The 22,592-nt window shown below is 33.0% G+C and overlaps 1 long non-coding RNA gene across 1 annotated transcript in view; it reads right to left on the bottom strand.

The window, feature by feature from the left end:
- Positions 1 to 22,198, bottom strand: part of LOC134472220 (uncharacterized) — an 88,310-nt gene extending 66,112 nt beyond the window's left edge. Inside the window, exons 1-2 of the long non-coding RNA XR_010042110.1 lie at positions 22,096 to 22,198; positions 6,228 to 6,283 (exon numbers count right to left, since the gene is read on the bottom strand). This is a non-coding gene — a long non-coding RNA (uncharacterized LOC134472220). The remainder of the gene's footprint in view (positions 1 to 6,227; positions 6,284 to 22,095) is intronic.
- Between the last annotated feature and the right edge of the window lie 394 nt (positions 22,199 to 22,592).

A 22,592-nucleotide genomic window follows, 5' to 3' on the forward strand; every position in this document is an offset into this window, starting at 1 on the left:
GTATTTTCATTTTCTTTTAGGTATTGTTTAATTTCTTCTGTGACCCACTGATTACTCAAGAGTGTGTTATTCAGTTTTCATGTGTTTGGGGGATTTTTGCAGTATCTTTTATCATTAATTTCTAATTTCAAAGCACTGTAATCCAATAACATGCAAGGGATAATATCAACTCTTTTGCGTTAATTTAAATATGTTCTGTGAGCTAATATATGGTCTATTTTAGAGAATGACCCATGTACTCCTGAGAAGAATGTGTATTCTGATGTTGTTGGATGGAACACTGTATATGTCTATCAAGTCCATTTGTTCACATGTGTGATTCAGTTCTGTTACTTCTTTGCTGATTTTCTGTCTGGTTGATCTATCCCTTGGTGTCAATGGTTTGTTAAGGTCTCCTGTTACAATTTGTTACTAATAATTTGATTTTTCATTTCTGTTAATACTTGTTTTGTATAACTGGGTGCTCTGGAATTTGGTGCATATATATTTAAGATAGTTATCTTTTCTTCTTGAAGTTTTCCCCTAAGCAGTATGTAGTGACCATTTTTGTCTCTTCTGATAATTATTGGTTTAAAGTTCACATTGTCTGCAAATAGAATGGCTATTCCTACTTTTTTTGGGGTTCCTGTTGAGTGAAGTATTGTTTTCCATCGTTTGACTTTCAGTCTGTGAGTATCCTTCTGGGTTAGATGGGTTTCTTGTAGACAGCATATGTTTGGATTTTGTTTATTGATGAATTCTGCCAGTCTATTTCTTTTAATTGGTGCATTGAGACCATTTACATTAATGGTTATAACTGTTATATATTGGTTTATTGTTGACATGTTATCTTTCTGCTGTTGCATCTTTATCTTTCTGTTCTGTTTAATTATCTGCTTTGCTTAGTGGTTTTTTTCTTAAGTGTATCTAATCTGTCTTTCAATATTTTTTGCAGGGTTGGCTTGGTGATCATGGTTCTTCAGCAGTTCTTTGTCATGGAAGTATCTTATTTCACCATCGATTTTGAATGATAGTTTTGCAGGCTACATTAGTTTAGGTTGGAAATCATTTTCCTTTAGTATCTGGAATACTTCACTCCATGCTCTTTTTGACTTTATTGTTTGTGCTGAGAAGTCTGCTGTAATTCTGATAGGTTTTCCTTTATAAGTGATCTGTCTTTTCTCTCTGACAGCTTTTAATAATCTATTCTTGTGTTGGATTTCTGGGATGGTGATTATTATATGTCTGGGTGTAGCTTTATTTTGGTCATGACTATTCGGAGTTCTATACGCTTCACTGAACCTGATGTCAATTTTGAAACTCATGCTTGGGAAATTTTCAGCTTTTACTTATCTAAATATCCTCTTGATGTCCTTTATGTCATCCCCTTGTTTTTCGTTAATCCCTATCAATCTTATGTTGTTTTTCTTTGTGTCATCTTGCAGTTGTTGAATTGTTATTTCCTGATTCTTTGTTATTTTTAAAAGATCATTCCTTTCCTGTTCACTAGCTTCAATCTTGTCTTCAACATCTGAAATTCTATCTTCACTTTCATTGAGGCTGCTTTTACAGCTTTCAGTGGAATTTTTGATTTCGTATATATCTCTGTGCATCTGCTTTATGTATTCTGTTTGTTTCTTATATTGCTCATCTAGAGATTCTATCTTTTTGTTTAGTTCCTCCAATTTTTAAACTGTGTTTTCTTTAGATATATTCAGCATCTCTTTCATTTCTTTTATCATTTCTTCTTTTACCTGGGAGATTATTTCTATTTTGAATTCCTTTAACGCTTCCTAGAGTTGCTTGTTTATTTCAGTTGCTATAATGTCTGATATTTGAGGTGTATGGCATATATTTTCTTCTATATACATCGCTCCTAAGGTTTCTGAGATGGGCTGGAGGTTAGAGATTGTAATTTGGTCTATCGTTTTGTCATTTTCCTGTATTTCTTGTTTCAAGTGTTTCAAGTGTTATTTGAAATCTTCCACAGGGTCTGTTGGAAATCCACTTAAATGTCCTCAACTCCTGGGACTCTGGCACCTTGTTCCTCCAGGCCGCTGGGCTTCTGGAACCAGTGACACGCACCTGCTTGCTTAGAACTCCACAGTCCTCCAAGCACATGGGGAGGTGGATGCAGGTACCCCAGACCCGCCTAGCTGTTCCAGTGCACCCAGAAGGTGCGAGAATCCCAAATAAGCTGGGCTCCAGGGAGGGTGGGCGCCTGCCTGCTTGCTTAGAACTCCACAGTTCTCCAAGCACAGCTGGAATGGGGAGGCGGATGCAGGCACCCCGACCCCCTACTATTTGCAATTTCTTAGAATTATAGCTACTGTAGTTGTGGTTGCATTTCCATTACAACTTATGAAAATTATCTTTATAAAATGCAAGCTATTCTATAATTTATAAAAATCCTTTAACGGCACAATAACTTTATTATTTTTTCACTAGCTTTATCATTTATATATTGCATATATTGTTTCTATACACACATGCTATATAATATGTCATATCTTGTTATATATAGTGTATTTATATATATTGTTATGTACTATATAGTGTATATATATTATATACATATATTATGTGCTTAAATATTTCTTCTATATGGTATATATTATATAACATATAATATCATATATATCATATAGCATATACAGTGTATAACTTGTATTTACACTATATATCTGTATACTATATTGTATATAGAAGAAATATTTATGTAAATTTAATATACAATTTGAAAACATGAGTTAAAATATATTTATAGATAAGTATGCAATAATTTGATTTGAAGAATTACTGTTTCTCCTTTTTTTCAATTTTCTTAACCTGAATTCTGTTGTTACAACAAAGTAGATAAGACCTTTTTGAGCCAAAACGATTTATTATTTTCCACACAGTGTTAGAGTCAGAGTGTCTGTGATCAGTCGAACCCTCTCTGTGGTGCTAATGATGAGAGTGTCATTGCAGATGGAAAAAGAATGGCACAAGAATTTGAAGCAGAGATCAGATGGCAAGATGGGAAGACGTGAATACTCAGGGTCAAGATGGATCTGCTTATAGTGACTTACTCCACTAGAATTAACTGGAGTGCTTCATAAAATACACAGACATCTTCCAAGTGTCCCCAGTGATCTAATGGTTTTGACAGAAAACATCACATCTTTCTGTACCCACTTTTTCAAATAGCCAAATTGAGACCAACTTTCTAGAATGTGAATTGTGGAGAGCCACCCTCTAACTTTCTTTAACCAAACCATCAATAAGGTGGCCTTGTAAAATTAGAAGAAAATTTAGGATTTGCCCAGAACAAGTTATAAAAAAGGCTGATTTTCTTTGTGAAAGCTATAAATGTCCCAGTGTTGGATGTTAATATAAGTAAACATCTATTGTGTTCTTGACTGTTATAATGTACCTAAAAGTATTGTATGTCATAATTTTATAATAAAATTAATTCTTAAGTTATTCTCTAAGCCTCTAGACTTAAACTATTCCTTCATCCTTTCTGCATGCAAATATTTATTTATTTTCTATTAAATACCTTTGTTTGTTTTTGTTTCGGTAGGCCTATATTTTACCGTTGGAAATATGAAAATTATAATTGGGATGTGTTACAACTGTGCATAATGAAATTTGCAGATTACAAACATATTAATATAAGCTATCTTATTAAAAAGCTTTGATTTGACCACATGTTGACCTACTATATATATTTTGGGGGGAAAGGAGTGTGTATAAGAAATCAACTTAGGACCTTGCACTTGCTGGGAAGGCACTTGTGTCACTAAACTATATCCTTGTTCCTGATCTAATAATATTTTGTATATTTTTATGTAAACATTTGCTAAATATCAACTCTGATTCACTACTTTAAGAACCTATTGATCAAACATAAATACACACACACACACACACACACACACACACACACACAAAGGCCCGAATGTCCCAAGATTTATATTCTAAGTGGGGAGAAAAATAAGTTTAAGCCTACGTCAATATGAACAGAAGAATGTGAATGAAGGATGCACAATGCTTCTCTGTGTGGTCATGATTTCATGGTACTTTTAAGACAGTTGTACTTCAGTTGGCAAGGGGATTATGGCATTTCTAGAATAGAAAACTATACATACAAATTCTCAAAGGAAATAAAATAGTGTCTTCTCATTGTCCAGGGTACTAGGTTTGTGTTCCGTAGTGATAGGACATTGAGACAGAAAAGCTACTCATAGCTGAGTTTATGAAGAACCATGCTGCTGTACTATGAAAGATCAGTGTTTTATATAGTTTACGGAAAACTGAGTCACTGAAAATATATTAGTAGAGAAGATTTATGACAAGTAAGCTTTTACAAATGGCTGCCTTTAAAAATGCTTACAGATACTGCATTGCTTGGAAAAAAATGAAAGACTAAAAATGGAGGTTAATTTAGAGATGATTGCAATAATTTAAGTAAATTTGATTAAGGCTCACTTCAAGACAGCAGAGACAGGACCGGAGAAAATGAGTGCCTAAGAGTTATAGAGGTAAAAATAAGATTTATTGATTTATTAGTTGGAGGAGATGAAAGAATATAAAAGAATATGATGGCTATGGGCTAAAGGGACTCTGAGGACTGCATTGTTTATGAGAAAATAATAAATAAAGAGGAAAAAATAAGAGAGTTTAGGAGCAAAAATGAGAGTTTACACTATGTGGGATGTCTTTAAAGTATGATATGTTCTGAAGAAAATTTAAATATGAGTATTTACCAACTAATGTCCTGTTTGTGTTAGTCAAGCAGAAAAAGCAAAATCTGGCTTACTCACCTGGTTTATTTTCTATAACAGTATAGTAATATAGAGATGTAGAGCTGTTGGCATTGCTGTGTTACTCAACAATGTTTGGATGGACTTCTCTTTCATAATCTTTCTTTTTTTTTTCTTTTAGGTCCTCTGCTCTTTATGAATAATGACTCCTTCTCTATCTGACATTTACACTATAAGCATTATGGAGGATGAAAGAAAAATGACAAATCCTGAAACAAAGACTTTCATACATCCTTGATCCTTTAGATCAACTTTCTGGAAATTCTACTCTGTGTGCATGAGACCAAGAAATTGGAGTTCTTTCTGCCCCTTAATTTAAGGAGCAATGTGTCCCCTGTCACATTTCTTCATCTCTCTAGCGCTGTCTTCAGAAGCTAATTCTGTACAAGTGCATGAAGTCTCTTCACTCAACTCACAAAAGCAGTGGTAGACTGACGGGGTTCCAATCATCCTTGACCCACTGCATGTTTACACTTACTATTATGGGAAATGAAGGCTCAGAATGTCAGAGATGGTTGCTCCAGCCCAAGTCCTTCTCTTGAAGCAGAGACATAGTACAAATCAAAATGAGCTAGAGTCACACACTGAGCTCTGGAGCAGTGAGTGACTCAGGGAATTTAGTTAAAAATAGACTTTGACCAGAGAAACAGTGAGCTACAAGCTTATTTTTCAAGCAACAAACAGAGCCAAGTCTGAAGTTGCTCCTGAAAATGAGGGAGACTTTGGTAGTAAACAATTAAAAAGGGTCCAGTAGCTCTATGAATGACAGGCTAAAAGTCGTTTTATAGTGAAGGCAGAGCTAAACCAAGAAATCCATCTCAGGGTCAAAACAAGCCCCAGAGACTGACATCAAGTAATAATTAACTGAAGATACTACATTTGATTGAATCTGACTTTGAGTAGTATCTTCAAATATGATAAATGCATCTTAAAAGCAGAATGATATAAATAATAAAAGATACACAGATACTCAAACTAAGATTAAAAACTGATTTCACATAAAATCAATGAACTCCACAAGTCAGTCAATGACTTATTAAATTCTGAAAGAAAAGAAATTCCCAACCAAGAATCTTACGTTCAGTAAAATGAAGTAAAGCTATTTCGAAGTGAAGCTAGTTAAATGAGAAAAAAATTATTACAGATCTATCATATAAAAGCACTAAAATAATTACTTGATGAAATTAAGTGTTGCTAGATTACGTTTCAAGTTAACATGAAGCAAACCAAAGGGCAGAACACTAGTCAAACTAATTTTATGTTACAGAAGGCAGCATAAAGGTACATCATTTTTTGTCTTTGCAACTTTAAAACAATTTTACAAAGCAATGCCTAAGTATATTTTATGGCTTACAGTATATAAAAGTACATATGTTTGTGGTATATGTTTGAAAATAAATTGGTGAAGATGACAAAACAGGTGGATAGATAAAAACTTACCTGGACTGGAACAGCCAGATCCTAGCCTCTCCCCATGAGTCAGCACCATTCGTGGACTGGAGGTAGAGAGAACAAGGCCACATGAGAAGGCAAGCCCAATGCATGGGCTACCACTGGACCGGGAAAAGCCAGACCCCAGCCCCTTCTGATGCACAGGTTGGCAATAGTAGATATACCAGTTCCCATTCCCCCACCATAAATGACTGGCTTCTCTGGAGAAACACAGGCTGTGATGATAGCTATGGATGTGGAATGCAATTGGATGCCTGTGGTGCTTTGGTTTTTCACTAACCCTGCAGGTCTAGGGCCAGCGGTCTGATCATAGGTAGAGGATAGTGATACACAATGTGGAATCTGGAAGTGGGGGGAATCTCCTTCTGAGGGTTCCAACCATTGTTGATTCCCTATGGTCTTGTTTTGAAATCCTATATCATTTTCATAGTTTTATTGGGTTGAGTTTTATTCTCTTTTGTTTTGTTTGATTATGTCAAATCCAATGGCAGGAGCAGCTTTATTGATTAGATAGCAAGATTATTATGGTAGCAATTTTGGATCTACTATAGGCTTGTTTTGAAGTCCTTTATTGCATTCATTGTCTTGTTTTTATTTTTTCTATTCTATTCTGTTCTATTTGATTTTTACTGTGTCTGAAGTTATTGACAGCTATTCTTTTTTTTTTTTTTTTGGTCTTTTTCGTTTATATCGGTACCAGAGATAGAATTCATGACTGCCTGCTTGCAAGGCAGGCGCTTATGCCGCTGAGCTAAATCTCCAGCCCCTTATTGACAGCTATTCTGAAGACATCAAAAGGCATTATGGTAACTATTGTTGATTTTGTAATGTTTTGAAGTCCTGTGTTTCTTAGCAGTGGTTTGTTTTGATTGGTTTTATTCTGTTCCACCTCTTTAAAATAAAATAAGAAAGATAAAAATTTACATTAGAATACAAATGATACATTCAAGATAATACTTAAATCCTCAGGAATAAATGGAGAATCAGATATGGTAAATAAGTAGGTTGGTATAATAAACTCTTTTCAGCTATTGTAAAGTTAAAAATTATACCAAATAAAATTATAATAATGAGTTGATGAATGTGAATATCTAAATGCAAAGCATATAATAAAAACACAACTATGGGAATAAGATAGAGCTATGTACAGACTTGAATAAATGACATCTTGAACCCTGGTGCCTACTTCATTCAACAAGAAGTAGAGATAGAGATCATCAATATAGCAAACCACACATTCAACCTTGTGTTTAATTAGAAATATATATTCAGTGCATAGGAAAATAAGGAAAAGACTAATGAGAAGCAAATGAAAATTCAGCTTTATTAGTAAATGGGTATAAATACAAATGCAGCTAATGTCAGAGCCTTAGAATAGATAAAACAAAAATTGAAAGATTTGAAAGGAAAGGAGTGATAGTATCAGTAGCAGTTGGAAATTTCAATATCTGATTGACCCAATATTCAGCAGAAGATCTAGGCAGAAGATGAATAAGAATACATAACATTTGATCAATAAAGGAACTAAAAAACTGAAGGATCTGACATATATCAAAACACTCCATCAAGCAATAGAATGGACATTCTTCTTCAGTGTACATAAAGTCTAAGTAGATAATTTTCTAAATGGTAAAATCAACCTTTACTAATATAAGTAACTGATAGACTTCAATGACTGATTTCTTTCCATAGTAAAATACTTAGAAGTCGGAAACTGAAAGGGAATTAAGAAATTCACAAATACGTACAAAATTAAATAATATATTAAATAGCAAATGATTTCAAATAATAAAAGGGAAATCAAAATATATTCTGAGGTGAATGAAATGAAAACACAGCATTGCATGCTTTATAGAATGCATTCAGAATGACTCTTGGAATACAGAAATGGCTTCAAATCAGTAATTTAACCTACTGCCCAAAGAAAGAAAAAAAAAATCAAAGCAAATGTAAAGGAAACAAAAGAAATTAAGTAATAAAAATTCTAGTGGAAAAAATAAAACAATAAGAGAGTAGGAAAATATAGAAAAAAAAACAAAATCAAAAGTTGTTTTAACACCTTGAAAATTAATTTATGTTTTACATCACACTAAAATAAAATAAAATATAAGCCAATGACCATCTCGCATACTCAGGAAAACATTTGATAATATCCAACCTATTTTCATGATAAAAACTCTCAATAAACTAACAGTTGAAAGAAATTTCTTCAACTTCATAAGAGACACCTACAAAATCCCATAGCAAATATCATTGACAATGGTGAAGTCCGACAGTTTTAAACCTACATTCAAGGAACAAGACAGGAATTTACACTCTCTAAACTTCTAACTGCGAGTATGTTCTAGTAAAAATTTAAATTTAGATTAAGAAAACATAAAATTTTAGGTATTCTGTAAATAACTAAATAAGTAAATAAATAAACAAGTAAATAAAATTATTTCTGTTCCTGAAAGCTAGGAATAATAATGAAACACAGAGCATCAAAGTTGGAATGGACAGAGTAACACTGTCTCTATTTGAAGATCTTTGTGTAAAGAAAATTTTAATGAGAAAAACTTTTGGTTTCATGATTAAAAGACAATAATGCTAGTATGACAATACTTTCTAAATCAATCTATAGATTTAATACAATTCCCATCTGTCAGAATTTTAGTTTGGTTTTGGCTGAAAATGATCTAAAATCTATCTGGCTTTCAAAGGACTCAGTATAACTACACAGGAGAAAGATAACTGGAAGACTCAAATTTCACAATTTCAAAACATTACAAAGATATATTAATCAACAAAATAAGTTACTGACATAACGGTTGACACAGCGATGAAATACAATGGTGCAGGCATAGATAAATCACTACATTTGCATCAATTGACGGATAGCACGATCTTTTAACGGGAGAAGAGGGATGCATACCACTGAGCACCTACACTTTTTTTTTCAATTTTTAAATGAAGTTGAGTCTTTCTTTGTATCATCTACAAAAATTAACTAAACCAGAATCAAATACCTAAATGTATGAACTAAAATTGTAGGAATACGTTTTTGTAGTAAAATTTTTGACCTCAGATTAGGAAAACACTTCTAACACGTAGTTTGCAAGGTGAGAAAAATAAATGAATAGATAGTTTCAAAAATAAAAAATTCTTTTGCTTAAAAGGGTACCTTTAGAAGTGAAAAAGACAACTCATTGAATGTGAGAAAATATTTTCAACACATATCTACTAAAGGATTTGAGTCTAAAATGCATAAAATAAGTCTCACAATTTAAAAAGTGGAGAAGGACATTGTTTTTGGGGTCTGCAAGAGCCACTATATTCATATATTAGTAGTGGGATTCACAGGACTATTCTACTCACAGTGGTAACTTATTACAGATTAAAGAATACAGATTAAAATAATAAAAGGGTAAGTGCATATTAAACAAAGTATCCAACGTGTCAGATATGAGGTTTTAATTGTTCCCTCTCATTGTGACCTAATGAACAATGCTTAATTGTCCTATCAGTGATGTGTAACATAGCACAAAGTGTCGGTAAATAAAAAATCTGATTTGATCCTAGCTATCTTGGGTTTTATTGAGGGGCCAGGGAAATAGACATAAAATACATACTTGATTGATCTTAGTTCTTTAGTGCCCAGATTCCATAGAGGGAGGATTGATGTAAGTTGTCCTAATGTTTCCACTAAATATTTATTTTATACTGTTATCATAAATTACATGCCCACACAAAATCTTGGAAATAAGTAGTAGCATTTCTTAACTTGAAAGTGTAAATGACTCAGATGTTTATTAACTGGTGAATAGGTAAGTAAAACATAATTTATTGGTACCATAAGATATTATCTGCAATAAAACAAATAATACTGTAATGTAAATGCCTTGAATGCATTGTACTAATAAACCTATCTCAAATTACAACGTATAATTCCTTTTAATTTATTCAGAATAGTATATTTCTAGAGGAGAATAATACTTGCCTAAAGGGGTAGCATAGATAATGGGGACACAGTTTCTTTTTGGCTTGATGAGAATGATCTATAATTATGATGATGGGTTGACAAATTTTGCAAATCTAATGAAAAGCATTTAATTTTAAATACTAAAAGAATATAGGACCTGTGAATTAATTATTTTGGTATTAGATAATAGGTTTTACTTTCATTCACATGGAGATGTAGTGTAAAAAATGTTTTGGAAACAGCTATGACTCTGTCAACAAATATTACTAGTTGTTATATTGAGTATGCAAATAGTGACGTATCACCAGGACCATTGTACAACTGGGTGATGATACACTCTAAAACCAAAAGCTCTTTACTATACAGGTGAGGAAGGCTATAGGAACCCAGTTCTCTGAGTGGTGGGAAGAAGAATGGCTGTGTATCTTGTAAGTCTCGCTGTTAATCTTTTATGGCAGAATATGTAGAATCCATGTGGAATCATGCTAGGCGCTTCTTAACAATTGTCCCCTTAACCGGATGATTGTCTGCATACGCTGAACAACAATAAATTTTATGGCCAGCAGTTCTTCTGCTGCGGTATTGTTCTAATGTTTCTTGCCAAAACATTCTTTCTGCAACCTGGTATTGTATCTCAATGTTTCAAAATTGCACAGTTTTTACTGCCCTGAGCAGTACTCTGATGAATTTCTGTGCCATCGTTCACATTCTCTCGGCTGGAATTCCCTCACTGACTCTCAATTTCAGCATCAAAAATAAGGTTTTTGTTAATTTTATTGATAAATTTAGATATACAAGTGGCCACATTTATAATAAGAAGTTTGTAGTTCTACATAATATATCTTGATTTTTCTATTCCCCCATCCCCTCTCCTCCCTCCAGCACTCTCCCCCTCCTTATTTAGAAAAGCTTATGTCCATTTTTTCCTTTTCTTCTTTTTCCTTTTCCCTTCCTTCTTTTCCTCCCTCCCACGTCCCTAGTTTCCCTTTCCATTTGAACATTTTCTTCCCATTTTCCAATATTTATTATACATTTTGGTCCTTATTTACACTTTCAGTTTCTCACATCAGAAAAACAATGCCTGAATTCAGATGCATTTAATTCTATCAAACCCATTAACAAAAGGTATTTGAGGCCCTGTCTTTATCTCAATAAATAACTTTAAAGATACAGGGTAGATTTTAAAAATATAATCATATAATCAGAATTTCAGAAGCCCTCTACAAAATCCAAAGTTTTAATTTTGCTGACGAAAATTTACTTCACATTGTATTTTCAATGTCATTTTGAAAGAAAGTTGTCAAGTCAGAACTGAAACCTCCAGTATTGAATCTATTTTGATATATCTAAAGGGGAATTAAGAATTCAAGCAACAATTTCAAGAGGGAACAATACAGCAAAGCACATTAAAAATGGATTGATTTATTTTCTGTACATTACTGAACAATGTAAAAGTTGATTCTAAAAAGAAAAAGACAATCAGCCTCAGCTTCAACATCTTCCATACTGGTATTCGTTAACCTTTAGATTCTGTTTTCTTTCCACATTTGGATGTTACTGTTTTGTATTTTTACTGGAATTTTTTTCTTAATTTGCAAGAGTTTTGAATATTTGAGTAACTTTATGTAATTAAAGATTGCAAGTTCTTTGACGGAAGTGGTTGTACCTTTATTCATATTTTCTACACTAAAGTTGCATAATAAAAGGTTTCAAAATATCAGATTGAGTTTTAGTGATCTATGATTGAGAAACAGTATATTTTTGGATATAAATATGCATTATCACTTTGAACTATAACAATGCAAACACAAAACAAGCCTCATTGCAACAAAAATAGTTTGTAGCAAAAGACTGGGAGAACATAGAGTACCAGAGGTCCAGATGGGGGCCAAGGAAAGGAAGAGACAGAGTTCAGTGGAGTGGTATAACAGATGAAAGCAATCTTCCGAGAGACAAATTCAGTCTGATCACCCTATTTGAACTCCTGAGGTTTTCTGAGCTCTGTTCATTTTCAAAATGAAAGACTTCCAAACATGAGCTCCTGCCACATTTAAGGATTAAAATATTCATCGCTGTGAGAGGATAGAGCAGCTTTGCACAAAGTCAACCACTTGTGGTTACCGGAGAGGATGCTGAGGTCTTGACCTTGTTTGCTGTAGGTTCCGCGTTTTGCTTTCCAAACAAGAAGAACAGGAAAATTGTCAATTATATGTAATTGATATCTGTCTCACAGAGACAAATATTATATCAGTATTTTTCCTCTTATTCAGTGTTTTAAAAAACAATATGCAGCAGACTAACATTTCATAAAAGTTAGTATTTTTCCTTGCTTGCCTTTGTGTTACAATTCTCATCTGGAAAACTATAAAAAGATGGAAATCTTCAAATATTACTTATTCAAAAGAAAAGTATCTAGATGGCCATGGTACTTATAATGCTATATTGCTTTTCGAAATGTGAGAAGGAAAGAAACTATTGGAAGTCATATGGCAGGTTATTATTTTGGTTAATGTAAAATGTTCATCAGATAAGGTTATTGAATTTGATTTATGTGCAGAACTGCACAGCAGATATATACTTTATCTGACATCCCTCCCCCTTCCCAACTGACATCAACAAATGTGCCATCCGAAACAAAACAAAACAAAACACAAAACAACAACAACAACATAAACACCTGGAGAATTAAAGTGATTGAACCAGCATGATTTATGTTAATGGCACATAAGAGAATATTTTTTGGTTCTTAGAAACATAACAGGCAATTGATGTGCCATATTGCACTATGATTTTAGCTATCAACATGTCAAGATTTAGTTTTGCTGTTAACATTTTACGATTTAGAAGGCTGTAAGAAAATGTGCAGAGTAGCAACAACATGGGCTTCATTCCCTCAGCTATATTTATTGAGCTTTCATTTTCCCCCATTTTACAGAAGAAATTGAAAAAGGAAGAGAGTGGGAGACAGTCAGGCATCCACTCAATGTATTTCATTTTCTTTATTATGTCAAGTAATCAGAAATAAAGAGACAGAAAAGCAAGTTCTTAATAGGTTATGCTCAGACCAGAGACGATTCAAGATAGATGAATCTACCCTATATTTTATTGGTTTATTATGTCCAACAAATAATTTAACCATGTCAAAGAGTGTGCCACTTGATCTCAGACCTTCATCAATTACAAGAGTCCCATGGTTAAGGATGCATTGTGCCGGGTATTGGATTGGGAGTTCAGGGCAATGTTACTATACATAGAACTACTCTCATGACTCAGAGGCTGGAGAAGATTACCAGAAGGCTGTGTATTGTACTTTAAGTTTAATTTTACCAGACTATGGGTTCAAATGCAGGGACAAAGTTGCAAGACTGCTGCAAATAGAACTAGTTGACATGCAGTCTATTCAAGTAAACAAAATAGCATGTGTAATCAAGACTTAGTTACCTTTGTTTAATCATCCCTTTTTTGGCTCCTTGCATGTGATAATATCTATTCTGGGGGCACTGTCAAATAAATACTTACATAATCATTAATTTTTCAAGCCAAATATCCAGGCACAAAACTTGAAATGAGATAGGCAGTATTTGTGTACATATTTAATTCTTGATCAAGTATAGCACTTCAGATTTATCATATATTCTGGATGGTTTTACAAAATGAACCAGGTTTAGTTCTTTTAAAATAATTCTATTTTGCAATTTTTTGAAAGGAAGAAATTTCCTCTTAAAATGGAATAAACTGTTATTTAAAAAGTGAAATATTTTCTTAGCATAATATTTTTTTAAAGAACTCACATAAAGAAACAGCAAAATGTGTGTACATGTGTCCTTACATGTACAAAAAATGTAAGAGAAAAAGCATTTTAAAAAGTGCGTGCATATATGTTATTTAATAATACTTTAATGACCTCTCATATGAAATTAATACTTTTCTTATCAACAAAATAACTAGCTCTTTTTCATTCTTTACACTTTATTTTCTCACCAGATAAGGAAATGTACTTCAGAACATCTAGGTTAAGGTCAAGTTGATTGCTTCAGTAGTCATTATCTTAGTCTTGGAGACAACCTGAAACAATCAAGAAAGTGTGTGTGTGTGTGTGTGTGTGTGTGTGTACTTAGTAGAGCGAGGTTAGGGGATGAGAAGAGGCAACTGAAAAGTGGTTGGGAAAGACGAGATGTCTTGGGTTTGGAATACACATACGTAATCATATTTATATCTTACATATGATTATTTTATAGTAATTTTAGGTTCACAGCAAGATTGAAATAAAGTTTGAGAATCCCCACACACATCTGCCCCTTAAACAGTCAGTCTTTCCCATTATTCCTATCCCCACTGGCACTGTGCACATGTGGTAACTTCTAAACTTATGTTATCGCATCATAATCATCCAATGTACACATCTTATGTTACAGATCACTCTTGGTGATGTACATTAGATGGGTTTGGGAAATTGTGTGATGGTAGCTGACTATCATTGTGACATCATAAAAAGTACTTTTTTATCATGTAGTAAAGTACATTACCATAAGTGACATATTTTTAATACCTGTTGGAATATTTTCTTACATATAGGAAACAGAAAAAAATACCACTTCATATGATCAACCATTCAGCCAAGAATGTTAGTGGATTTTAGATACAGATTATTTCAAACTCTCAAATTTTATATGCGTATTTTAATTTTTAAATCATATCATCCTAAGAATTGGCATGGTAACACTGCCTGATCACTTTCTCTATTAAGTAAAAATTTCAAAATAATTTTAAACATAGTGGAAGACCAAGATCACTATATATTTCAAACATCAGAACCTGGCCTGGCCCATCCTGTTCAAGTGCTCAAGGAAAGCAGAGATCTTCAACCTCTTAGAAAGTGTTGGTTTTCTTTCAAGAACAATGGAGTATTTCCTTTCTGTTAAAATGGAAAAGTTAACATTCTTATTCCAGATATCACCTTGAGTTTGGTTCATTCACATAGTTTATGCATTTTGGACCAGATCATTTTCATTCTTACATAAATAAAAGAGCCGGGCGTGGTGGCTCATGCCTGTAATCCCAGCACTCAGGAGGCTGAGGTGGAGGATAGTTGCGAGTTCGAGACCAGCCTGGGCTACAAAGTGAGCTCAAGGCCAGCCTGAACTGTATAGCAAGACTCCATCTCAAAAAGGATTATATATATATATATATATATATATATATATATATATATATAATAAATGTAAAAATATCTGACATACACCAAGCACCAAACAAATATTGTACTTCAAAATCATCATGACAGCATGTTGTTTATAAATAAAAAATAAAATGAAATTCTCATTCTGTGTTTTAGTTTCAATTAAAATGATGCCAAATCATATAAAAGCTTAAATTACTAACTTCCATGTTTCAGAATGTAGATATTCATAAGCAAACCCGTCTTTCAAGTATAGAGATTAAATACGTACCTGAAGAGAGTTGATACATTTTGTAGAGTGCCCTACACAGCAACACTTAAAACAGGTCATTGTTAAATTATTCACAAATGATAAGCCATTAGAAAACCAATGTGGTGTAAGGAAATATTATTCCAATGTAAAACAAAATTTTTCAAAGCAGCCATAATGAAAGAACTGGCAGTAGCCATTTCATAAAATGAATTCTTTCTAACAGCATAACATCCCATAAAATGAAATTATGTTCTTTCTGTATAGAACAGCATTGATGATATCTAATCAATAACTCCACTGCTGTCAAGCTCAGGTAGAATTTGTAGGGAGGAAAGCATATTTCATAGTCCATTTGTGTGATTTCACATTTCACATTCATTTATGTTAAGCAAAACATCCTTTTGAAAAAGATAAAGAGAAGCTGTTATAATTTTAAATGAGTTACACTTTTAGTGATTTGAAATATTTCTAAAGCATCTTTAAACAGCCTGAATGGAGAACTGAAATATTTGTATGTATGTCTCAAGATCATTTTTAAAAATCTTTATTTACATTTTTTGTTGTTTTTATCTCATAATAAAAGAGGGACGGGAAGGAGAATTTCCACTCTATGCATGGAAAGTGAGGTCAGTTAGAAATGTCAATTTTAGTATTTCTTGAAATTTGAGAGTACTGTTTAGAAGTGTGTGGTCTTCTAACCAGGTATCTTTAATGTGTGAATGGCAATACCATTTTCTGTTATTTGTTCATAGTTTTAGTCCACAGTGCTTTCACTCAATTGTAATTTAAGCACTTTTTCAGGGCTTACCATATTGGATGCATGTTCTTGTTCTTGTGGACATGTTGGTAAATCACTTTTTAAGCTGTCAAAACTCTTGCTCAAATTTTGAAATCATAGAAAATTAAATCATAAATTTTCCAAAGCCCACATACCATGAGCTCAATATTATATTTTATAAATACTACTTTGGTAGTTTTTGCAACAATGATTCATTATTATACAAACAGATATTCTAGCTTCTGTTGTCACGGACTCATCTGTAATCAATTAACCTTAGCATTTCAGTCAGTGTTGAAGGTCCAGTACTCACTTCCTTGGCTAAAAACTTTTTTAAAGCAGTGTTTTAAATAATTAGCTTCTAACTCTTCTGTCAAATATTTAAAATATTCTTTGTGAAACAAAAGAACCATATTTTAGACTCAAATGTCTTTTCTTTGCTAATAATAGTACTTGTACTGTGATTACTTGAATCATTTCTCAGATGCTTGGCACACATCTAAAAATTTAAGCTATGAAAACAATAATCTTGCATGCCTCTTGAAAGTCTCTCAATTCTTCCTTTCTGGCTGCTCTAATTCTAACAGATTTGCCTGTTGTTTTCTATTGCTGAGGAACTGCAAGGAGAGACTGACTCCAGTTCCATCTTTAGTATTTTTTAAATTCCTAAAATAGCATAATATATATGGTAATGTTTATTAGTACATGTTCGGGGTACACAGTGTTTACATTCCTTATGAGGAGGTGCGTAAAACGAATTTTAATGCTTTTTCTTCTCCTGTTTACTTCCCTTTCATCTCTGGACCCTTTTCCCACTTGAGAAATATCTATCTCTGTATTTCTACTTTTATTTTGTGCTTTAGCTATAAATAAATCGGGTTTCTCATGTAAGATAAAACTTGATATTTATTTATACAAGTCTGATTCATTTTACTTAACATTATGGTCTCAAGAGGCACCCATTTTACCTTTCTGTTGCAGAGTAGTGCTCCATGGTGTGTAAATATCATGTTTTCCTTATCCATTCATTTGTTAATGGACATATTTGCTGCTTCCAAGATTTAGCCATTATAAATTGTGCTGTTATAAATAAGACCATGCATATATTACTATAGGACTGATGCCTTTAACTCTTTTAAGGAGATATTTAGAAGGGGAATAACGGCCAAATCAAATTTCCAGTTTTAGCTTTTTGAGGAAAAGCCTTCATAATGATATTTACAGTGGCTGTACTAGGTTGCATTCTCACCAGTGTGAAAGGGTTCCTTTTTCCCTGTAGCCTTCCAGCATTTGTTATTATTTGATTGTGTTTTGATGATACTCATTCTTTCTGGGGTGAGATGGAATTCCAGTGTGGCTCTAATTTGCATCTTTCTAATGGTCAGCAATGTTGAGTATGTCTTCATGTATTTATTTGTCATTTGCACTTCTGTGAATGTATATTAATTTCTCATTTTGCTCCAATTGGTTACAGATTTACCATTGGAAATTATTGCCATGGGACAAAATTGTTTAAAAGATCTGTACTGTTTTCAGAAAATTCCAGGATGTCTAATGTGACATTTGAAATCTTCTGCAAAATGACCACTGTGTTAACACCACTTTCCTACTTTTTCTTCTTTCTTTTCCCTGTAGTTTCTTCACAACATCAGTCCACTCAGTTTTATCTTTAAAAAAAAAAAATAGTCTTTGCCCAGAAATCCCAGAAGACCAGCCATCTCAAGTAATGAAACAGCATGACTGAACATGATTTGAAATGGTACTGTGTACACAGATATTCATCAGTGGTGAGTGGATATTGTGAAAGATAAGGGTTGTTCTTTGTTGGGACTGCCTTCATTTTGTTTTGATGAAATTAGTTTTTCTTCCTCTGTATTGTTAAATGCTTTATATAGTATTTGTTTTTATGTTTAGCTGTTAAAACATATCTTTGAAAACTTGTTTTATGACTATCTTTTTAAAACTAAAACCAAGCACAATGTTTGATTCATTGTAGTTGCTTATATTTGCTAAATAACCAGATTTTAAAAAAAAATGACTCAAGAATTAATGAACCAATAAGGATTTTAGATTACTGCTATTTTTCAGTAAAACTTTTAATTATATATCAAAAGGAAGCATGTCCCGCTATTTCAGTACTAATCCTGTATCTATTAAAGGTTTACTCCATAGTTTGTGAACATAGTGACTACATTGACCAGGTTTTGGATAAATATTCATTTTTAAAAAATTAATGTGTTAATCAAAGGTTTATCTTGGCTTGTCAATGTTTGGAGGAACTACAGAAGGAATAAAACTTCCTTCATAGATAGAAATCAATAGTTCAGGACAGATTTTTTTTATTAGAATGGAGGAGAATTTGCCAGTTTAATACAAATAGGATTTTATTTTCTTATCTATGATTTTATCTTTTTGTATTTTTATAAAACTTGAATATTTGTGTTCAAATGGAAAAGACAGATATTAAGAGACAGAGTAAAATTGTTAAAAAAAAAAAAAGCAAAAATGAAACAAGCATAAGGCCTAAGCATGTATTGTGGGAAAGGTCAATTGGATAGTGATATATAACACAATCAAGGACTAAGCATAATTAGACAACCAAAATCAAGAAATTGGCAAGACATGGGCGTATACATGGAGGTCAACTCAAAAAGTTACAGTAGATAACACTGTAAAACAATGTTAATATTCAACATGCATACACTTATGGTTTATAAAAAAAACTAATTTATTAATTGAACCTGTTTATCCAGGGCCTGGAATATAGCTTAATTCTATGTCAGTTGTCTAGCTAGTGTGAGACCCTGTTAAGATCCCCAGCACCTGACAATAAATTATCCAAATATATATAACTTTTAATTTATAATTAACATGTAAACTGCAACTGAAGTTTCATTTTGTGCAATACAGAATCTTTATTAAAATATAATTACTTTAACATAATAATGTCATGGGTGAATAACATTTGTTTACTTAGCAATTATTTCTAATCTTACATATTTCAAGAATACTTATCTTTGAATAATATAGTTCAATAACATAAAACCTAAAAATGAATTGATGTCTCAAGAGTTAAATTGATGATTTCTTTATGTGTATTATTTTTATAAAAGAAAACTCAAAGCTTTAAGATCAAAAAGTGAGCTTGTCTACAATTACTCAGAATTTATACCTGGATTATAAATATAGTTCAACATATACAAATGTGTAAAAATAAATCAATGTGTGGGTGTAGCATTCACACCTCAAATCACAGCATGAGAGAATGAATCAATCACAAATTCCACATTTCACCACCTGAGAAAAGCCTTCCACCCAGCACTACATGAGACTTTGGGGGGATACCCAGACACAAACCTAACAATGAGGCAGACACTTTTGTTACTTGCAAAAAAATGAATGATCTTGGGGGACATTATACTAAAGAATTGAAAGCAAAATACTGCAAGCTTTCAGTTATACGTGGAGTGTAAATAAAACTGTGATTACCAGAAATTGCATGGTTAGGGGAGAAAGAATGAAGTGAGTTTGGTGATAAGACACAAAATTTCAGGTAAACAGAGGAATATTAATTTGAGCTCTACTATTTATATAACGTATTATATTGTTAGTAATAATATATATTTCAAAGTTTTCTTATCATGAAAAGTAAGTAGGGTGATGAATATGTTAACTAGATGATTTAGTAATTTTTATTGTATGCATATATAAAAAAATCAAATGTTGTATCAAAATTACACACAACTCAAATTTGTTAAAATAGTATTCAGAAAAAAGAAGAATTTTAAATTCTGAGGGAATTATAAACACACTTTGGGTTTTGTGTAATAATTTCTTTTTATCCAGTCTCTTGATAGGTCTAATTTCACAAAAAAGTGCCATTTCTTTTAATTTATATAATTTGGTTCATATTTTTCTGCAAAAATTAATGATAGTCTATATAATAAAATGTCAAATAAATCAACTCATTTTTGCTCCATTTCATCTTATCCCCTGTTCTCTTCTTTGGTAGATTTTAGCTGGTTAAAATTCATTTTTTTCTTGTTATGTAATATTAAAATAATATGTTAATATAAAATTTGAACTTTGTAGATTATCTGTACTTCTTGTTTTTTACTTAGTAGGATAATGTTCTCTATCGTTTGCCTAATTATCAAATATAGGTGTCTCAGTATCTTCCAGAATGCTTGCCATGACAAGGCTAGTCTAAGGACATATATTTAACAGTGACTTTGACAGCCCTTTACTGTTATAACTCTAAAATTATTGAGTTATAGAAAAGCTAATGAGCTACTGAGTATCAACAGCCAGTAAGTTATGATGTTAATGTTTTTAATACAAGAGCCCTTTGTTAGTCAGCTTTTCATTGATGTGACAAAGTGTCAGAGAAAATAAAGTTAGAGGAAACATTTATTTTGGCTCATGGTTCTTGGCATCGTCACTATGGCCCTGTGGAGGGGGAGAATAACTTGGTTTATGGCAGGGTGGAGGAAATCTAGAGAGAGAGAGAGAGAGAGAGAGAGAGAGAGGAAGAGAGAGAGAGAGAGAGACAGAGAGAGAGAGAGAGAGAGAGAGAGAGAAAGAGAGAAACAGAGGGAGAGGGAGAGGGAGGGAGAAAAAGAGGGTATGAGAGAAAGGGGAGAGACACAGAGAGAGCCAGACAGACAGATAGACAGACAGACAGACAGACAGACAGACAGACAGACAGACAGAGGTGCAGAGACAGGGAGAACAGAGACAGAGGTAAAGGAAAAATGGAGTGGAGCCAGGTTAAAAGCTGCATCAACAACATTGCATTAACCTGTCTTTTCCAATTGAGCTCTACTTTGTAAAATTTTAATTGCCTCCCAATGTTCCATTAAGTTATGATCCTTCAGCATCCAGTCATCCCTAACAGGTCTAGCTGTGAACATTGCTGCATTGAGCACTAAGTTCTCAATGAGCTTTCCAGGGACATTTCAGAACCAAACCATAACAAGCCCTTAGCATTATCTTTTAATGCATGTAATAGCTTAACTTCTTACTTTATAAATGGTAACTTTTATCCACTCTGTAATTATTTACCTGAAAAATTATTTGTCTAACACTGGTCTGAATTGTAATGGCCAAAGCCTTTACTATTAGTTATTTTTATTTTAGTTGGTGAAGAAAAGTCGTATTCATTAAAAAGACCAAGAGTATTAAAAAGAATTGTAGTACAGCATAATACTTTAGCTACTTTAAGAGGTCTTCTCTAAGAGCTAAATATTTAATTAGAGATCTGTACAGGAAGAAATGGAAAAGTCTTTTGAAGAGAAATGTGTGAATCATTAGTCTTGAGATCAAAATGACATTTGATGTATTATGAACAGGAAGAAGTCAGGGGACACAGAAAGTAGAGACACAAAATTAAGATCAAAGAGTGAAAGGAAAAGGTCAGACTTTTCTATAAAAGCCACATGTAACAGATAACATTAAACTCTACACTCCTCTCCAAGATACACAGTACCCTACATATACAGTACTCTCCAAGATGCACAGTACAGTACAGCATCCAAATGTTTTTTTTCTTAACAGCGTACTGTCTCTGGGTAAACAGCAGTCTGAAGTCACACGAGTGCAATCTTTAGCCATGAACTGACAGACACCAGAACACATGCATGCTAATGATTTATGAAATATTTACACACATATGAATATTCATACCAGTTTTCTTGTTCTGTAGAAAGACAGTTTGAGCCATGTTACATCTTGTAGAAGTCTCAGGATCAGTTTCTAGAGAAATGCAGTTCGACTAGTAAGATTGCAGAGATGGGACAAAATAGCCACATACACAATTTAAGGAAGGAAGGGCTGACTGTGGTTCCTAGTTTCAGTTCGTGGTGGTTGGCTCCAGGTTTCCATTTCCCTTCAGCAGACTCATGTCTTACTTGTAAATCTTTAATCCACTTTGAGGTGATATTTTGAAATGCTGAGAGACAGGGTTCTCATTTCATTCTCCTACAGTAAGTGTCAAATTTTCTCAGCATTGTGTCTTCAAAAGACTGTTCTTTTCCAGTGCATGTTTTTATCAACTTTGTGGAAAACTGGCTGGTTGTAGACAAATAAGTTTCTTCTAGAATCTTGGTTTTTGTTGTCCTACCCCACAAATACGTCTGTTTTTATGCCAATTCCTCTTATTTTGATGATAAATTTTTGCAGTT

Source organism: Cavia porcellus, unplaced genomic scaffold (assembly GCF_034190915.1).
Source record: "Cavia porcellus strain 051 isolate PalLab524CR breed Dunkin Hartley unplaced genomic scaffold, mCavPor4.1 scaffold_22, whole genome shotgun sequence".
NCBI classification, from domain to species: Eukaryota; Metazoa; Chordata; class Mammalia; order Rodentia; family Caviidae; genus Cavia; species Cavia porcellus.